Genomic DNA, 18,210 nt, shown 5'->3' on the forward strand with positions numbered 1-18,210 from the left:
TCAGGTGTATGTGGCTGGTGCCTTAGCCGCTTGAGCCACAGGGGCCAAGCCTCTGATTTCTTTTCAATCTCCACCCTAACACCAACTCATGATATCTTTAAATGCAACTTGGGAAGATTTTTAGCTGAGATCACATAGCTAGTTACTGGTGAAGCCAAGACTGCAGCCTGTGAGTTTGGATTTAAATGCTTTGCCATCCATTCATCACACTTTTGATCATATTTGGAGCCTCTGTTGGCCTCTTTTTCTTGATGCAGCCATATGTTTTAGAGCTGAATTGTATAATACGGTAGCTGCCAGCCTTCTGTGGTTATCGAAATTTAAATTAATTACAATTAGGGCAGGATGTGGTAGCTCACACCTGTAATCCTAGCACTCTGAGAGGCCAAGGTGGGTGGATGGCTTGAGCTCACAGGTCGAGACCAGCCTGAGCCAGAGAGAGACCTTGTCTCTAAAAATAGCTGGGAGCTGAGTAGCTCCCAGATACTCAGGAGGCTGAGGCAAGAGAATTGCTTTAATCCCGAGAGTTTGAGGTTGCTGTTAGCTGTGACGCTAAAGCACTCTACCCAGGGTGACAACGTGAAAGTCTGTCTCAAAAACAAAATAAATACATTACAATTAAATAAAATTAAAATTTTAGTTCCTTAGAGATACTATGGTAGAGAATACCATTTTGGACAGCACATATACAAAACATTTCCATTATCACAGAACATTCTACTGGACCACACTGGTTTAGAGAGAGATTTCCCTTTTTTGGTCTAAGGTTACTAGGGTCAGAAAACCTGATAGAATCAGTAAGTGAGGCCAATAGACAGTTGAGAGACTATGAGTGATTAGTCACCTATCTGTTCCATACTTTCTAAACCCTTAATGGGATTGACAGGGCATAGCTACTCATCTCTGGGATGGGTACATCTGAAACAGGCTACTTAGTAAGCAGTGGTTAATCTGTTGTCATATCAGGTTCCTTGAACATATTATAGAAATAAATATAAATCAAAGTATGAATCTCTCTATCCTGCTTTGCTCTATTATATAAGAATATATTTCTTGGGATTTAAAAGAACATGATGTTTCATTCTCAGGCTGGTGATTCATTAAGAATACGTTCTTCAATGACATTACCACAAATCATCATTCTCTAAACAGAAACTACCTTCCTAGGTCTCCGGGCCCATTTCCCTTCCAGATTAAAACCTTCTGGGAAAAGATCTAAACATTTCAATTCTAACAGGAAGTAAAGCTCTCAAGTTAAAAATTTGTAGCAGATATTCCAATTGGAAATGATAACTGTGGTGTAGAATAAATCTTCTTTATTGGGCAGAATATACAATTGAAAGATTATATTGTTACCCATATATCACAGGTGAATTATTCTGTCAGAAAAAAGATAGCTTGTTTTGCATTGTTGTAAGTCAAATGACGGAATAGAAAGCAGGGGTGGGCAGACAAATAACACACGAGACTCAGGGTGACCATTTTTTGTTGTTGTTGTTGATATAAATAGTTTGCAAACATTCCCCACTCATTTGTTTGGGAGAAAAGCATACAGTTTTCACAAAACTGGGGGGTCAGTTTGCAGTCCCAGTGCTCCCTTATTGGGTGGGTAATTTTGTAGCAGGAGGTAGCCGTGGTGACCATAAAACTTACTTACGTGACTAATGATGCAACTAATGATGCCCACAATTACTTAATTGCAGGCATGTTTAGCGGCTTTTGCCATTTTTGGAGGGTGCTTATGACTAATTGTGGCTGCAAATGGGTAACTACAGGTGCAATCGGATGTGTTCCTAATTTTTACATTTGTGCTGATCGCAGGAGAATACATGGCCCCTTCTAAAATAGGGAGTTATAAAAGGAAGGCTTAAATTAGTTCTTGTGAGTCCAGTGATAATAGAACAGTCTCTAGCATGAAAACAAATCCAAGTCATTTCATGTTTAAGCACAGGAAAGTTCTGAATTATCAACTGACCTGGTACCAGACTTTAGCCTCACCTGTGTATTAACTATGTTTACCTTTCAGTACTCCTCTTGGCTATCTGGTGACTGTGGAGATGAGTTGCAAACTTAATTTTCCAACCTTGTCTAAGAACCCAGAAAATTCAATGATTATACTTTTGGTATGTGAAAGGCTAGGGCTCTCTTAGTCCAGTCTTTTTCTTTCATGAAGACTGTGATTTGAACCTACAAAAGGCCAGCTGGTCCTCATGTCTACTTTATCACGCTCACGTTACTTGCAATACCAACGGCAGAGAATGGGTCTTCTCAAAAGCCTTAATAACTAGGGGTAGGACTGCTTGTTTACCGGCTGGCCAGTAACATTGTGGCTTTGGCAGAATTTTCTCTAAGACCTTACCTGGTGTGGAGGTTACAAGGTAGAAAATGTATGCTACCAACCCACCCATAACTACCAGAATCTACTGATATTAATCCAAACAGCTAGCAGTTCCTAAGAGGCCAAGTTAGCTTGGGTCAGTTCAGAACATCTTTCCTTAAAATAACTTATGTAAAATAATTCTTTCTAAAAAGAATAAAATAAAAAATAAAGTGTTTCAGTTTCTTTGAGCTTCTATAATGAAATACCTTAGACTAGGTAATTTATAAACAACGGACATTTATTGCTCACGGTTCTGAAGGCTGGGAAATCCAAGGTCAAGTTGCCAGCAGATTCAGTGTCTAATGAAGATGCTCCGCTTCTTACGTAGCACTTTCTTGTTATGTCTTCACCTGGAGGAAAGGGAAAACACACTCTGCCAGGCCTCTTTTATAAAGGCATTAATTCCATTCATGATGTCAGAGCCCTCATGATCTAATCACCTCCCAAACAGCTCTTAATACCACATCTGGGCTTAAGTTTTTGTTTTGTTTTTTTTTTTGAGACAGAGTCTCACTCTGTCACCTTGGGTCAAATGCAATGGCATCATCGCAGCTCACTGCAAGCTCTAATAGCTGGGCTCAAGCAATCCTCCTGCCTCAGCCTCCCAAGTAGCTGGTACTATAGGTGTGTGCCATCATGCTCAGCTAATTTTTTCTATTTTTGGCAGAGATGGATCTTGCTCTTGCTCAAGCTTGTCTCAAACTCCTTACCTCCAAGAAACCTCTCACCTCAGTCTCCCAGAATGCTAGGATTATAGACACGAGCCACTGTGCCTGGCCTAAGTTTTAGTGTGTTAATTTTTGGTAGGTGCACAAACATTCAGACCATAGCACAAGGATACAAAAGAAATATATCATTACCAAAGGTGCTGAATGCAAAGAAATGGGCATATTTTTTATTTTAATTTTTAAAATTAAAAAAAAATTGGGGGCAGGACATATTTTTTAGAACTACCAAACCCTCTATCCACTGGGCTGCTCTCCCTTCACCTACACTTTGCTTGGCCTCTGGCCCACCTAAATCCTGCCTTTCTCAAAATATTGTGTATCCTCTTTTGCCTATCTTGTAAGAGAGGCTGATTAATCACTCAAACTGCTCTGTATTCCACAGACGGTATCAAATATCCACTGTGTGTGCTGGACACTGCTCTGGGCGCTGTGGTGACTCAGTGGGATAACTAGGACTGGCTCCTTGCCCAAGGCATGGTTTCCTGTGAGTAAGCCCTATGCTCTAATTGTTAACTCTTCTTGTTCAGGGCTTGAGGGACAAGCTTTATCCACAGCCAAATGGCAAAACCGTGAGGACTCGCAGGTATTGAGGTGGAAAAAATGTTGGTTACTCAAACCCTCTGAGGGAGAGCTCTCTATTTGATTAGAAGAAATACTTTGAAATGGCATTTAGGGTGGAAGGTGAAGTCCCAAAGGCCTTCTCCATCAAGAAATGGTATTTGCTAAACTGCTTTGCATGAGACAAATAGAGGAATTGTAGTGCTCCTAAGAGAGGGTGCGGGTGTGTGTGTGTGGGGGGGGAACAGAGAGGTGGAGGGCAGGGAGACAGAGTGCAGCCACACACAACAGCAAGAAAATGGCTGCTGCACAAGGGGCCCTTTCTGGCCATGCATGCCTCTTTGGTAAAATGTACTAAATTAATGAAAAGTTTAGCATGCACGATTATTTGTGGAAACTAGTGAAGAGGTTGGATTGGGTATCTGGACAGAAGCTGAACACCGCCGCTGGAGTTCTGTCTCGTTTGCTTAAGTCAGTCTGGCAGTCTGGTGCTTTGGCGTGTGTGTTCTCTCTCCCTTTGTAACACACACACATTTACCCACCCAATGCTGTGATAGAGAAGGAACACTGGGTAGAAGCAGGTAAAGGAAGATTATACTATCACTATGCCACATGACAAGCAGGCTGAGGGGACCAGCAGGCTTGCAGAAATGGGCACAGTGCCCAGGGCTCAGGCAGCCACTAGGCAGAGGATGCTTAGACAATGGAAATCAACATTTTTATAAGGCTGGAAGACAAGGCCTCAGAGATCGTTCAAAGTCCAGGCAAACAATCACCTTTCATAGTCTTGAACAATTTGCTCAACTCTGTGATGTACCTGACCCAGTACAGGAGGTTCCAAGGGAATTAAGATGCTGCCCCTGCCTTGCTCCGAGACAGACCATTAGAATATAGTAATAAAATTGTGGCAACAGAGGGGTGGTGCCTGTGGCTCAGTGAGTAGGGCGCCAGCCCCGTATACCAAAGTTGGTGGGTTTAAGCCCGGACCCGGCCAAACTGCAACAAAAAAATAGCCAGGTGTTGTGGCAGGCGCCTGTAGTCCCAGCTACTCGGGAGGCTGAGGCAGGAGAATCACCTAAGCCCAAGAGCTGGAGGTTGCTGTGAGCTGTGTGATGCCACAGCACTCTACTGAGGGCGACAAAGTGAAACTCTGTCTCCAAAAAAAAAAACACCCTTGAGTCACTGTAGCTCACAGCAACCTCAAAATCATGGGCTCAAGAGATCTTCCTGCCTTAGCCTCCCAAGTAGCTGGGACTACAGGGTGCCAGCAACGCCCCACTTTAATACTTCATATGTGTCATTTAATTGTCACAACATAGCTTTGATTCCTATTTCTGCTTTACAGATAAGGAACGTCATATTGTGAGAGGTTATGCTGAGTTGTGGCCCAGGTGGAACTCAAAGATACTGCATTAATTTGCTAGGGCTGCCATAACAAAGCATCACAGACTAAGTAACCTAAACAGCAGAAACTTATTTTCTCACAGCTTTGGAGGTGAGAAGCGAGACCATGCTGTTGGCAGACTGGGTCCTTCTGAGGTCTGAGGGCGCGACCTGCTCCAGGCCTCTCTCTTTAGCGTCCAGGCGGCCTCTTCTCCCTTTGCCTCTCTCCTTCTCCAATCATGTGTCCACAGTCCCTTTTTTTATAGGGGTACAGGTCATACTGGATTAGGGCCCATCCTAAAGATCTCATTTTAACTTAATTACACCTTGAAAGACCTTAAAAATATAGTTACATTCTGAGGTACTGGGGTTCTAGAACTTCAACATATAATTTGGGGGAGATGCAATTCAGTCCATTAACACCTGTGTGGCCTGATTCCAGAACCCACGCTCCTCAATCTCTTCACTAAATTGCCTACCATGAAAGGGACGCTGGCCTGGGTAAAACACAGGAACGCTCGGCTCACATTCTAAGCCTGGAGTATGCCAAGTGTGGCCCCTCAAAGCACTATTCATATCTGTTAGAAGTCCACGGGTTACAGCTGAGGGGGTTCCCTGACAACTTGCAATCAGAATGAGAAGAAAGAAACAACTGCTGGGTGCCTGATGGACAGTGTGGCTCTCTTGTGCCTGCCTCAGTCTTGGTAGGCTCATGGTCATGAAATCCTGAGGGACCTTCCCTCTCTTTCTGGGAATCTTTATCTTGTTTTTCTCTGCCCCCTCGGCCCCCCAAACCTATAAACCTCACAGCAAAGATCACTTCTTTGTACAAGACTTTCCTAACCATTCTGAGCTTCCCATTGCCACAATTTTTTTTCATTCTTGTGGGGACACTCTGGTGCTGCTAAAGCCCTTCCCAGGGTTGGGGTAGGAATCACCATGCTGAGGAAACTTTGGAGGGTAACGTTAAATTGCTTTTATTCTCCTATGCTGGGGCATGCCCTGTCTGAGTGTGCCTGACCTGCTGGTCATTCATTGGCGAACACCTGTCAGGCAGGGCAGGGATTGCTAGCTAAGAAAGGAACTAAAGTGCTTCCTCCTGATCCATGCAGAATGGGGATGCCATTTCCGACTGCCATTTGGTGCCTAACTTCAAATTTAATTCAGGGGCTTGAAGTCCAGTCATAGTTGAGCCCTAAAAGAGTGGTCCAGATCCCTTAGAACTTAGTCAACAAGGGGCTGATATATGTTCAACAAACATAGACTATTTGCCCATACATTGCCCATACAAACATAGACTATTTGCCCACATTCCAGGCTATTTTACTGATTGGAAGTCTAAAAACAACAACAGCAACAAAGAAGTTTGTCATTATAGCCAGCCTTTCTATAAAATAATCTATTTTTAAGATTCGACAATATTTACAGAGTATTTTACCTCAATTCCTTCATCAACTAATTTTACTTTGCTGAATCCCAACTACAGCAGATTCTGTTGATGGTCTAACCCCAGATGCTTCAGCCCTCCTTTGAGCTCACAGGCAACTTGGGTGGGTCCGCTCTTGAGTACACTGCGGTCGGGTCCTGCCTCGTGTGCCTATGGCTCCCTACTTCTCTTCTGGTGGGGTTTGTCTGTTCCACTCAGGGCATCTGGAGGTGCTGAGGGTTTAAGGCTCCCAGAGGCAATCCTCCACCCCAACAGATGAGTCACTGCATAAACATGCCAGCTTCCTCACCTCTCAGCAGGGCCATTCTGGGGTCTGTTCTATAATACCAGCCTTTTTGGCACCAGGGACTGGTTTCATGGAAGACAAGTTTTCCACAGGCAGGGGGTAGGGAAATGGTTTCAGGATGATTCAAGTGCATTACAGTAACCTCAGATCATTAGGCATTAGGTTCTCATAAGGGAGCTGGGCATGGTGACTCACCTCTGTAATCCTAGCACTCTAGGAGGCTGAGGCAGGTAGATGCTTGGGGTTGTGAGTTCAAGACCAGCCTGAGCAAGAGTAAGACCCCCATCTTTAAAAAAAAAATAGCCAGTCATTGTGGTGGGTACCTGTATTCCCAGCTACTCCAGAGGCTGAGGCAAGTGAATCACTTGAGCCCAGGAGTTTGAGTTTGCTGTGAGCTGTGATGACACGGCACTCTACTCAGAGCAACAAAGTGTAACTCTGTCTCAATAAATAAACAAACAAATAAATAAATAAAAAGATTCTCATAAGGGTCTCACAATCTAGATCCCTCGCATGCGCACTTTACAGTTGGGTTCATGCTCCTATGAGAATCTAATGTTGTCGCTGATGAGACAGGAGGCGGAGCTCAGGGGGTGATGCCAGCAATGGGGAGCAGCTGTAAATACAGGTGAAGCTTTGCTTTCTTGTGGTCTGCTCACTCCCTGCTAAGAGGTCAGAGACCAGTACTAATCCACAGCCCTGGGTTGGGAACCACAGTTCTATAACATATGCCCTTTAGTGGGTGCCCAGGAGGATTGATTCAGGGCGGATTTTTCTGCTCATCGATGTAACTTTAATTGACTTTTCACCCTTTGCAGTCTTATTTTCTTCACTATTTCACTAGGGTTCATTGGGATCATTTCCCAAATAAGCCATCTATACCCATTTGACACAAGTTAGCTCTTGTGTCAAAGCTTACTTTGGGAGGACCACAAATTAAGATGAAAAATAATTTTGTAACTGATCTCAAAACTTTTTGGAGGTCAGGCATGATGACTCACACCTGTAATCATAGCACTCTGGGAGGTGAGGAGGGAGGATCGCTTGGGGTCAGGAGTTCAAGAACAGCCTAAGCAAGAGCAAGACCTCCCTTCTCTACAAAAATAGAAAAATTAATGGCACGTGATGGTACAAGCCTGTAGTCCCAGCTACTCCAGAGGCTGAGGCAGAAGGATCACTTGAGCCTGATAGTTTGAGATTGCTGTGAGCTGTGATGATGCCACTGCACTTTATCCGGCCTAGATAACAGAGGGAGACTCTGTCTCAAGTAGAAGCAAACAAACAAAGCCTTTGGAACAAGTGTGTAGAAATCATTAAATAAATAAAATATTGAACATTATGTGCTGGAACAACAGCATCCACATGTTTGTATCTCTACTCCTATGAGTGAGTTATCGATATCCCTATTAATTAGACGAGAAAACTTAGAATAAAAGGCATCTAAGAATTGCCTGAGAACACACAACCAGTAAGAACTGAGATGCAAATTCATGACCACCACCAGCATCGCCTCATCTCTTGTTCTCCATTTTGTTTCAGGTGGAAGATTCTCTCTAACAGCCAGTAGGTTTCTATCTTTCATTCTTTCTTTTTTTGAATTGTTTTATTTGCTTATCTATATTTTGAATGGGAGAATTGCCTGTCGGTTGAACTTCAAGTTGTAAGTAAAAAGGCCAATCTTGATGTGGTCTCCTAGCAACCATTTACGAAACACTTTAAAGCAATTATTCTTCTGAAGCACGTTTCCAAATGTTGAAGCATGTTCATTCACTTCGATCATTAAAATCACCAAGAACATTCATTCTGTAGCACACAGTTCTGGTAATTATAAGCTCATCAACAGGTTGCTTAGTGAGCTGAGAGCCCGGGCAGACCCCCCCGCCCCTCAGGAGCTGAGCACTTTGTTTCCAGCCTAGCAGGGCTGGGCAGATCCACTGCTGCCCACAGAAGTCTAAATTGATTTGTGGGGGACAGGGGGCGGAGAATATTTAAAGCCCAAATAGCCATCTGTAAAATGTGGAGCCCATGGCAACATACACAGTCCTTGAGACAATTTGAATATCTAAGGCTCCAGTGGGCCTGACAGCAGCTTTCTGCTCCTCCTCCGCCTCTGTTCCTTTCCCTCAGCCCACCCTAAGTATGGAGCATCCAAGTCAGGCAGAGGACCCACATCCCCTTCCCTGATTCCTTAAAAATGTGGTTCTGTCCACATGAGCCCCTGGCCCTCCAATTTATACTTCTTTCTTCTGTCTTTGTCTAAGAATTCTCTTTTAGTTTCATCTTTTCTGAAGTATTTTAAGACACAAGTCTGGAAGGGGATCTGGATCGCAGGCGGTCACACTGTGGGTTTTGCAAATAGGAAAGCCAATTTGGCAAGCTGGGGAGTTGTCCATCTGGGCTGTGGTTGTGAAGTGGTCAGGCCTGACTCCAGCTTCACTGGAGAGGAAATTACAGTCAGGATGGTGCCTTGGGACAGAAGTTAAATACCCCTAAGAAGTTTTAGACCCCGGGTGGCGCCTGTGGCTCAGTGGGTAAGGCGCTGGCCCCATATACCGAGGGTGACGGGTTCAAACCCGGCCCCGGCCAAAATGCAACCAAAAAATAGCTGGGCGTTGTGGCAGGCACCTGTAGTCCCAGCTACACGGGAGGCTGAGGCAAGAGAATCGCTTAAGCCCAGGAGTTGGAGGTTGCTGTGAGCTGTGTGAGGCCACGGCACTCTACCGAGGGCCATAAAGTGAGACTCTGTCTCTACAAAAAAAAAAAAAAAAAAAGAAGTTTTAGACCCAAGCAGCGGAAAGATCGACTTTCCTATTAATTTCAGAGTCTTTTTAAAAATTTTTATTTTGAGACATTTTAGATTCACAGAAGAATTCTTGTATGCCTTCCAGTCTTCTTTCCTTAATGCTAGCATCTTACATAATCATGGTCCAATTATGAAAATTAAGAATCAGTTGTATTTATAGTGTTCTCATAAAGGGAAATTGCCCTTGATCTTAGCCAAAAGACTGAGAAGCAATTTAAAAAAGGGAAATTGTATGAATCCCAGGATAATGTAACTGGTCGCAGGCACAAACACAACGCCCAATTGTATAGAGAGGCACACACACCAGATGGACATATCTAACATACATGCAAACACACACATCAGAAAGATAAACACATACAACATACAAATACATGCATAACATAATACAGATATACACAACGCACAGGCACACATAGAAATACAACATAGATACACACACACACAACAGATATGGGCTGGATAGATACACACACACACATACACAGACAGTGTAGATATACACAGAGACATGGACACACACAACATACGTGTAGTAACATGTATACCCGCATGCTGTCTCCTAGGATTTGGGTTCATGCCATACATACTGAGAATGTTTCTTGACTGGATTTGAACTAGTTGAGGGAGGTTGAAAGGTGACGAGAGGGCACTAAAGAACAAGGTGGGAAGCAGGCAGGGCGACTGAGCAAGGAAATTATTGTTCCTCCCATCCAAGGACTAACCGGGCCCAACCCTGCACAGCTTCTGAGTTCAGATGAGATTGGATGTGTTCAGGATGGTATGGGTGTAGACCAGAAATTTTTATTTCTTTGTGGAAATGGGGATGCTGGTTATCACGGCAGTGGCTTGGGCTGCAAACATCTGACCCCCTAATTAGGCTATGGGACAATCATTTATGTAAACTTCTGCTGTGAACTGTTCCCTTCCCCTCTGCAGGCAGGGCAGGGTTGGTATGGCCTAAATTGCCTGAATCCTATGTGGAAACAGGAGAAGAAATGAGAAATGTTTCCTCCTGAGACTTTAGGGCAAGGTTCTAGCTAGAAAGTAACAGGATCATGGGAGAGGATGGAGGCTGAAATCTGCCCCAAACCTGTTGTGTGAGCATAATAGGACTGAGTGAGAATCATTCATTAAGATGTAGAGACAGAGGGGCCTTGGAGACCTAGGGAATCAGGAAAAGCAAGGAAGAACAAACCTGAAAAAGTAAAAAAGGGGACTTTGGAAAAATCTCAGCAGGTGTGGTATCCTTTGTCTGAGTTTGTGTAGATTAGTGTGGATGGGTGGATCATCAAAAGGAATTAGAGGTATATGGGTTAAAGCCTTGCTAATAAATGCATTAATTACTGCTATGTAAAAAATTACCCCCAACACTTAGAGCCTTAAACAACAATAAGCATGTGTTGTCCCTCATAGTTTTTGTAGCTCAATAATTTGGGAGTAGCTTAGCTGGGTAGGGCTGGCTCAGGGTTACTCATGAATTACAGTCAAAATGTTGAGCAGGACTGCAGTCCCACGAAGATTTGGCTGGGGCTGGACAGTCTGTTTCCGAGGTAGTCGACACATATGAATGGTCATTGATGCTGCCTGTTGGCAGGAGGCCTCAGTTTCTCTTTGTAGGGCTCCGTGAATGCTCTCTTGGCACGCTGGCTGACCTTCCCCAGAACTAGTAATCTAAGAGAGCCAGGTGGAAGCCCTTATGTCTTTTATGACCCACTCTCAGAAGCGCCACTCTGTCATTTCTGCATATCTTGCTGGTTAACAGGTTGGTCAGCACTACTTAGTGTGGGAGGGGTCTAAGGATGTGAATAGCAGGAGGCATTCTTGGGAGATGATTACTACCCACATGGTTTTTCACTTTTATGATTTCACTCAGATTTACTAAGGCGTATTTTCACTGTACCTAAATGTATAGTCAAATATTACATAGTCAAATATGGTCAAACTTGGTATTAAAACTGAGTTGGAAAGGTTGGTAAAAACTAAAGTTAGCTGTGCCTGATAAGATGAAATTTGAGTAGGGACCTATAAAGAGTGATGGAGGGAGTAGTGAGAGATAAGATCAGCGAGGTGTATATGTGGTGGGGGATGAAAATCATGTAGGCCTTGTAGGCCATGGTAAGGACTTGGGTATTTTCTTCTTTCCTTACTATCAGGAGCCTTGCACAGAGTGTATGTCTGAGTGCTTTTATCCTTCTCTTCTTTTCTCTATCACTTGTTCAGGTGACTTATAAGATTTCAGTGAATTGTGAGGGAAGGGGGCCAGGAAGTAGGAAACAGAAATGGAAGACCTAGAAGTCACTAGTTGCCCCAACTACTGTGTGTGTGTGTGTGTGTGTGAGAGAGAGAGAGAGACAGGCAGGGATTCCAAAGAGTATTAGGGATTGGTAGGAGCTGTAACAATATTCCTTTCCTTTAAAAAGCTGTTTTAACAAATTTTTACTTTTTTTTTTTTTTAAATGTATTTTTTTTTATTTTTTTTTTCTGGTTGCAGTTCAGCCGGGGCCAGGTTTGAACCCACCACCCTCGGTATATGGGACTGGCGCCTTACTGACTGAGCCACAGGCGCCACCCAACAAATTTTTACTTTAAAATTTTCCTGATTATCCAAGTAATATACATTCACTTATATGTTCATTGTTGAAAGCTTAGGAAGATAGAGATAAGTGTAAAAAGATAAGCCAAGAATCGTCCACCATGCCACCACTCAGAAGCAACAAGTGATATTTTGGTATTTTCTTGGTCGTTTTTTTCCTGATGGTCATATTCCTTCTGTACTTTTGTATTCAGATTTTCCTCATCATTTTACTGGATTATTAAAAAACTTGTATAAGTATTATTTAAATGTCTGTGTGTGTGTGTTTCCTCTTGGCATACCTGCTTGTTGGGAAAGAATTAAATACTCTAGAATTGTATTTAAGGAGAAAGAAAAAAATCCACCCGAATATCACTTCCTAAACCACTATTGATGGTATAGTTTATGTCTTTCTAGATTTTTTTTGGTTACAGTATTTGTAAGTTTATGTAGATAATGGCTATAGATATTTGGAAATATTCTTTAATTTACTTTACTTCACTATCACTATCATGAATGCTTTCCATGTCACTGAGTACTACCACATCCTTTAAAAATGTTATTTTTAAAAATTTTCTTTAACTGCTCACACGTGAAGGCAGAGATGAAAATTTTATTTTTTTCTGATTACAAAGTTAACAAACACTTTCTAAAAAGTTTTTTTATGATTGCATAATATTCCAGACACACCATCATTTAGTGGTTACTCTGTTATTTCCACTTTCCTTCTTTTGAACAATCCCATGAGAACCACCTTTGTAATTTCCCTCCTGTATTTCTGATTATTTCCCCTGGCTCAATTCTGAGAATTAGAATTTCCAGCTCAGGCTTTAATAACGAAACAATGCATATTTGTTATCTGTTTTCCTGTCACCATTTCATGCACTGCAAAAGTAGTAATAACTCTCATTCAATTACTTTTTTTCTCTTAAAAATATATAATAAAGGGTGGTGCCTGTGGCTCAAGGAGTAGGGTGCCAGTCCCATATGCCGGAGGTGGCAGGTTCAAACCTAGCCCCGGCCAAAAACCAAAAAAAAAAAAAAAAAAAAAAAAAATTTAATAAACAAATCACATTGTAACAACTAGGTACATTTTAAACTTTAAGTATAAAATCATACACGATCCTTCATTATAATAAATCAGCTTTATTTTTCCATATTCTCGTTTGATCCTTTTTCATATATATTTCTGTATATACTTTTAAACTAGGGGTCAATAAAATTTTTCATAAAAGACCAGATAGTAATACTTTAGATTTGATGTGTCACATGGTCTCTGCTGAACTTGCTCAACTCTGCCATTAATAGCATGAAAGCAGCTACAGACAATATATAAATGAATGAGCACTGCTGCCTTCCAATAAAACTTTCTTTACTAAAACAAAGTTGCTAGCCTGGATTTTCTGACCTGTTTTAGAAAACTGTTCTTATAATTTAAGTGAAACAATTTGGTCGTTCACGAATTGAACTTCTACCTTTCCAAGGCTGTATTAATTTTTAATTGTTTAATTTTTCACTTTCTGGGCTCAGCGCTGTGACTCAAGCAGCTAAGGCACCATACTCCTGAGCTGGCGGGTTCGAATCCAGCCCAGACCCACCAAACAACAAGGACGGCTGCAACCAAAAAATAGCCAGACGTTGTGGGGGGAGCCCATAGTCCCAGCTACTTGGGAGGCGGAGGCAGGAGAATGGCTGGAGGCAGGAGAATCGCTTGAGCCCAGGAGTTGGAGGTTGCTATGAGCTGTGATACCATGGCACTCTACCAGGGCGACAGATTGAGGCTTTGTCTCAAAAAAAAAAAAAAAAAGTTTTTTTCACTTTCTGGTATTTTCCCCAAAACTTGTTAACCATCTAGAATTATAGAACTGAAGTTCCCACCCTGATTTGTTATTAGTGACGCTATAAATTCCATGCATTTGCTGATTATAAAAACACAGAATTTTTTTTAATAGTGGGCTTAAGGATGACTTTTAAAAGAAAAATTTTTAGCTATAACTCCACACCATAACACAAGTTATTATATTTTTCTGTCTTGATCCATGAAGGTAATTTTTGATGCATGGTATTTTATTTTTGTTTTTTTTTTTTTGTTTTTTTTGGCCGGGGCTGGGTTTGAACCCGCCCATGAAGGTAATTTTTGAAAATTATACTAATGAAAAAGATGATATAGCAGGACTAATTTTGAGGAAAAGGTCACCTCTATTTCTACTGACTTAACAGGTGTATTTCTAGTGCTTGTCTACCTACAAATGTTTCTTTATATGGCTATAACACTGTAATACTTTATATGGCTATTCTATCCAATAACCATATACGTAACCTTTAAAAAATCCTTTAAAAATATCCTATCCTTTAAAAGTCTTTCTTGTATTTACTGTAATGAACACATATTCAAGGCTATTTGGTACTTTTGATTTTCTACAGGAATTTCAACATGCTTTTACTTTATTCAGTGCAGCTATCTTCCTATAATTCTAAGGCAGCTTAATCTAACTAATTTTTATTTGCATATTTTCACTCTTTACTATAAAAACATGCAGAAACGATTTAAACACGCAGAAAGGTGGAAAGAATAGGATAATGAACATACTAACCACCTAAATTTAGCAATGGATAACAATTTCCCAAATTTTACATATTACATACATGCATTCAATTATCTTTTCAATCATTTATAATCTAAGATAGTACCCTGACTTTTCCCCCACATAACATTGACTTTTTGAAGAGACCGGGACAGTGGTCTTTATTCTACCCCTGGGGTTTGATTTTTCCTCATGGTGTCATTGAAGTTGTTTATTGTACATTGTAGACTGAATCTAAAAGTGAAACAGATTTCAGTTATAAAAGGATAAAAATATTTCAACATTCAGTCCTATCAACTCTGATTCATTAGACATGCCTTTATACACAAACAATAAAAATATGTTACAGGTAGCATAATAGATAAGATCTGCTTGGGATCTGAGGGTTTATAGCCGGAAAGCTTGAGGAAACAAATTTCTTTAGCCTCAGTCTCCCCAGTGAAAAGGGGATGGTACATGCTCGACAAATGTTTGCTTTCTTCCCCCAGATAGGTTCTTCTGGATCTCGCAAAGCACCACCAGGACAGACATGTCAAGCACATTTGAAGAGCTTGTGTTTCCTAAGTAAGACAGCAGCGGCAAGGCTGCAATCATTTCTGGGGAGACAGTATCATCATAATGCAATATTAGCTACTGTGATCTTCTGTCATTTCCTTCCAGGAGAGTTATGACTGCAGCATCGAGGATTTAAGACCTACAGCCTGAACACTACTTACTACAAATCTCTCACAAAGCGGCTGCAATAAATCTCGTAAAGGAAAGTCATTGCATTAAAAAACCCCAACTCCAGGGAAGAGGCCATTTATTTTCCTAGAAAAGGGGCTGTGATGAGAGATACTCCATGCTCCTTTAACTCCATGGAACAGACCCCAAAAAGCATCCATCAAGGAAAGTTGACTGATGGGCGCAATGAAACCAGCTGGGGTAGGAAGGTAGAAAGAGAAGGCCTCTATCCAAGGTCTGCTCCCCGGGGGATTTCCTCTTAGCCTGTGGATTAACTCTGCCTACTAGTACGAAGCAAGTGAGGGTGTGGCTCCTGAAGGCTAACTGTCATTAGAGGTAACACACCAGGGGTCTAAAACTAGGCCCTATCAAAGCCTCCCATTTATTTAGTCTGTGCAGAGTTTAAACATGCTTTTATTAAGAAGTAACTTCCCAACATCAAAAATTAAACATTTCACACACAAAGGATAAAATTCAGACATTTGGTTTCTCTAAGCAAACTAGGATATCTGAGCACAGTGAGTCACATTTCTATCCTCCCTCCTCCTTTGACAGTGTGCACGCTCCAGTTTGCCACGCTACTCTTCCTTTTACCTGAGCTGCCCTGTGGAGAATGGAGTTTGCAATCTGCATAGTCACGCTGGTGTCTATTCTCTCATCCCTCGGCCCCCTCTTCTGGCCTTGTTTCAGAAGTGTACTCGTTATAAAGAAAATGCAAGTGATTGATCCCACCTAAATCATGACTTCATAGACAGAAGATATTTCTCCCTGGCAAAGAAGCCTGGTGTAAAGCAAAGAGCAGATGCTTCGCCTAGAGGCAGACTCAGCTCAAATCACATCTTTCCCTGAGGGTGGCATATTGTCCACCTTAACCTCTTGAAACCTAGTTTGCTCATAGCAAAATGGGGTATAAATGGATCTCCCACCCAGGAGCTTTGTGGGAGCTAAATGTGCTAATGGATATTAAGTGCCTAACACTTTGGGTGGGCCATCCTCTCTTAGCTTCTGAGGCATCATACTTTCAGTTTATGTTTATTCATAGTTTCTTCACTTCATCTTTTCCGTCTTCCTTGAAGGAACTCCTTTGTGAAATACTCCATAAATGACAGGGGTCTATTTGGATATGACTCCTCTACCCCACTCCACCCCACCCCATCCCTAATTCTTCCTTCTGTCTAATGGTGGCATGGACACATAAATTGGTAAGTATGATTGTACAATTATGTATAAAATTACAGCATAATACAATTTACTTTTTTTCACTTGTTACATAAACATTTTTTCTTTGCTGTAATACAGTCTTCAAAATAAACAATAAATGAATGAATATAATGAATTTCATGAATAGATTGTAATTTACGTAAACATTTCTCTAATATTGGACATTTAGGTTGTTCTAATTTTGAAAGGCAAGAATGCCAAGAATATTTAATTGTACACAGCCTTTTCCTTCTTTGGGATTATTTGTCCATCTAGTCTCTTTTTTTCTTATACCATATCTTTTCTGCTTTCTCACCTCTCTTTCCTTCCAAGTCCTCAGCATCTCATGTGTCCAGAGGTACTGACTTTTGGGGATGAGACCTTATTAAATAAAGCTGAATAAAGTTTTAGTGTCTGATAAAAATTAAAAAACAGGAAGTAATTATTTATATGTAAGGAGACAAATTGTTAACCTAGGAGTATTTCCTTATTTTCTCCCCCCAGACTAAAGACATCCCCTAGTGGCCAGCCATATTTTCTCATTTCTCTCCTTCAAAAAGGGAAGGAGTCTTGTTTGATGAGGAGAGGTCACATAATACATAATGGAACTAAGCGAGGAGGAAGTGGGAGAAGACAGCTTCTGGAATGAATCTTACAGGGTATGGAAAGAAAAGAATACCAGAGGAGCCTAAGAAAAGTGGATAGATGAGGAAATGGGATTTTAGGAAGTGGCACTGAATGCTACATATGTGGATTTACCTCCAAGTTTTTAAAGGCAGCAAATAAAAAACAGAGTTCCGGGCGGCGCCTGTGGCTCAGTTGGTAAGGCGCCGGCCCCATATACCCAGGGCGGCGGGTTCAAACGCGTCCCCAGCCAAACTGCAACCAAAAAATAGCCAGGCATTGTGGCGGGCACCTGTAGACCCAGCTACTCGGGAGGCTGAGGCAAGAGAATCGCTTCAGCCCAGGAGTTGGAGGTTGCTGTGAGCTGGGTGAGGCCACGGCACTCTACCGAGGGCCATAAAGTGAGACTCTGTCTCTACAAAAAACAAAACAAAACAAACAAACAAAAAAAAAACAGAGTTCCTTTGTTGTCACTCTTGATTGTTGCCCAGTGTGACTTGAATGTAATATTCTGAGACTAACATGGACCCTTGGAGTAATAAAAATCACAAGTTATTTATGTCTGCCTCGCTCTCCAAAGGATTTGTGGCAGCTTACAAAAATACATTAAGCATAACAGAGTAAAAAATTAAGTGAGGAAATCTGAGCAAATAGAAAAAATAAGAGTAGCCAGATTATAATGAAGTAGCAAAGAGTAGCAAAATTACAGTAAAAGCAGAGATATGACCTTCACACAACACTTTAAGGTCCTGTGCATTTATGAGAGGTGGGCCACCAATTTAACATGGAGCTTCCTAGCAATGCATGCAAAAAAGGCCTCATTCACAAGGTACATAAGATAAAACCAATTCCTACAATTGAGAATGGGGAGAGACTACTACTGTGAAATCCTCAGGTGAATATTATACTTTGTTACAG

At 41.6% G+C, this 18,210-nt stretch overlaps 1 long non-coding RNA gene across 1 annotated transcript in view; it reads right to left on the bottom strand.

Annotated features, from left to right (window-relative positions):
• Nucleotides 1-2,616: 2,616 nt before the first annotated feature.
• Nucleotides 2,617-18,210, bottom strand: part of LOC128569001 (uncharacterized) — a 188,063-nt gene continuing 172,469 nt past the window's right edge. Inside the window, exon 4 of the long non-coding RNA XR_008375264.1 lies at nucleotides 2,617-2,730. This is a non-coding gene — a long non-coding RNA (uncharacterized LOC128569001). The remainder of the gene's footprint in view (nucleotides 2,731-18,210) is intronic.

This window comes from Nycticebus coucang, chromosome 2, assembly GCF_027406575.1.
Source record: "Nycticebus coucang isolate mNycCou1 chromosome 2, mNycCou1.pri, whole genome shotgun sequence".
In the NCBI taxonomy this organism is placed as follows: domain Eukaryota; kingdom Metazoa; phylum Chordata; class Mammalia; order Primates; family Lorisidae; genus Nycticebus; species Nycticebus coucang.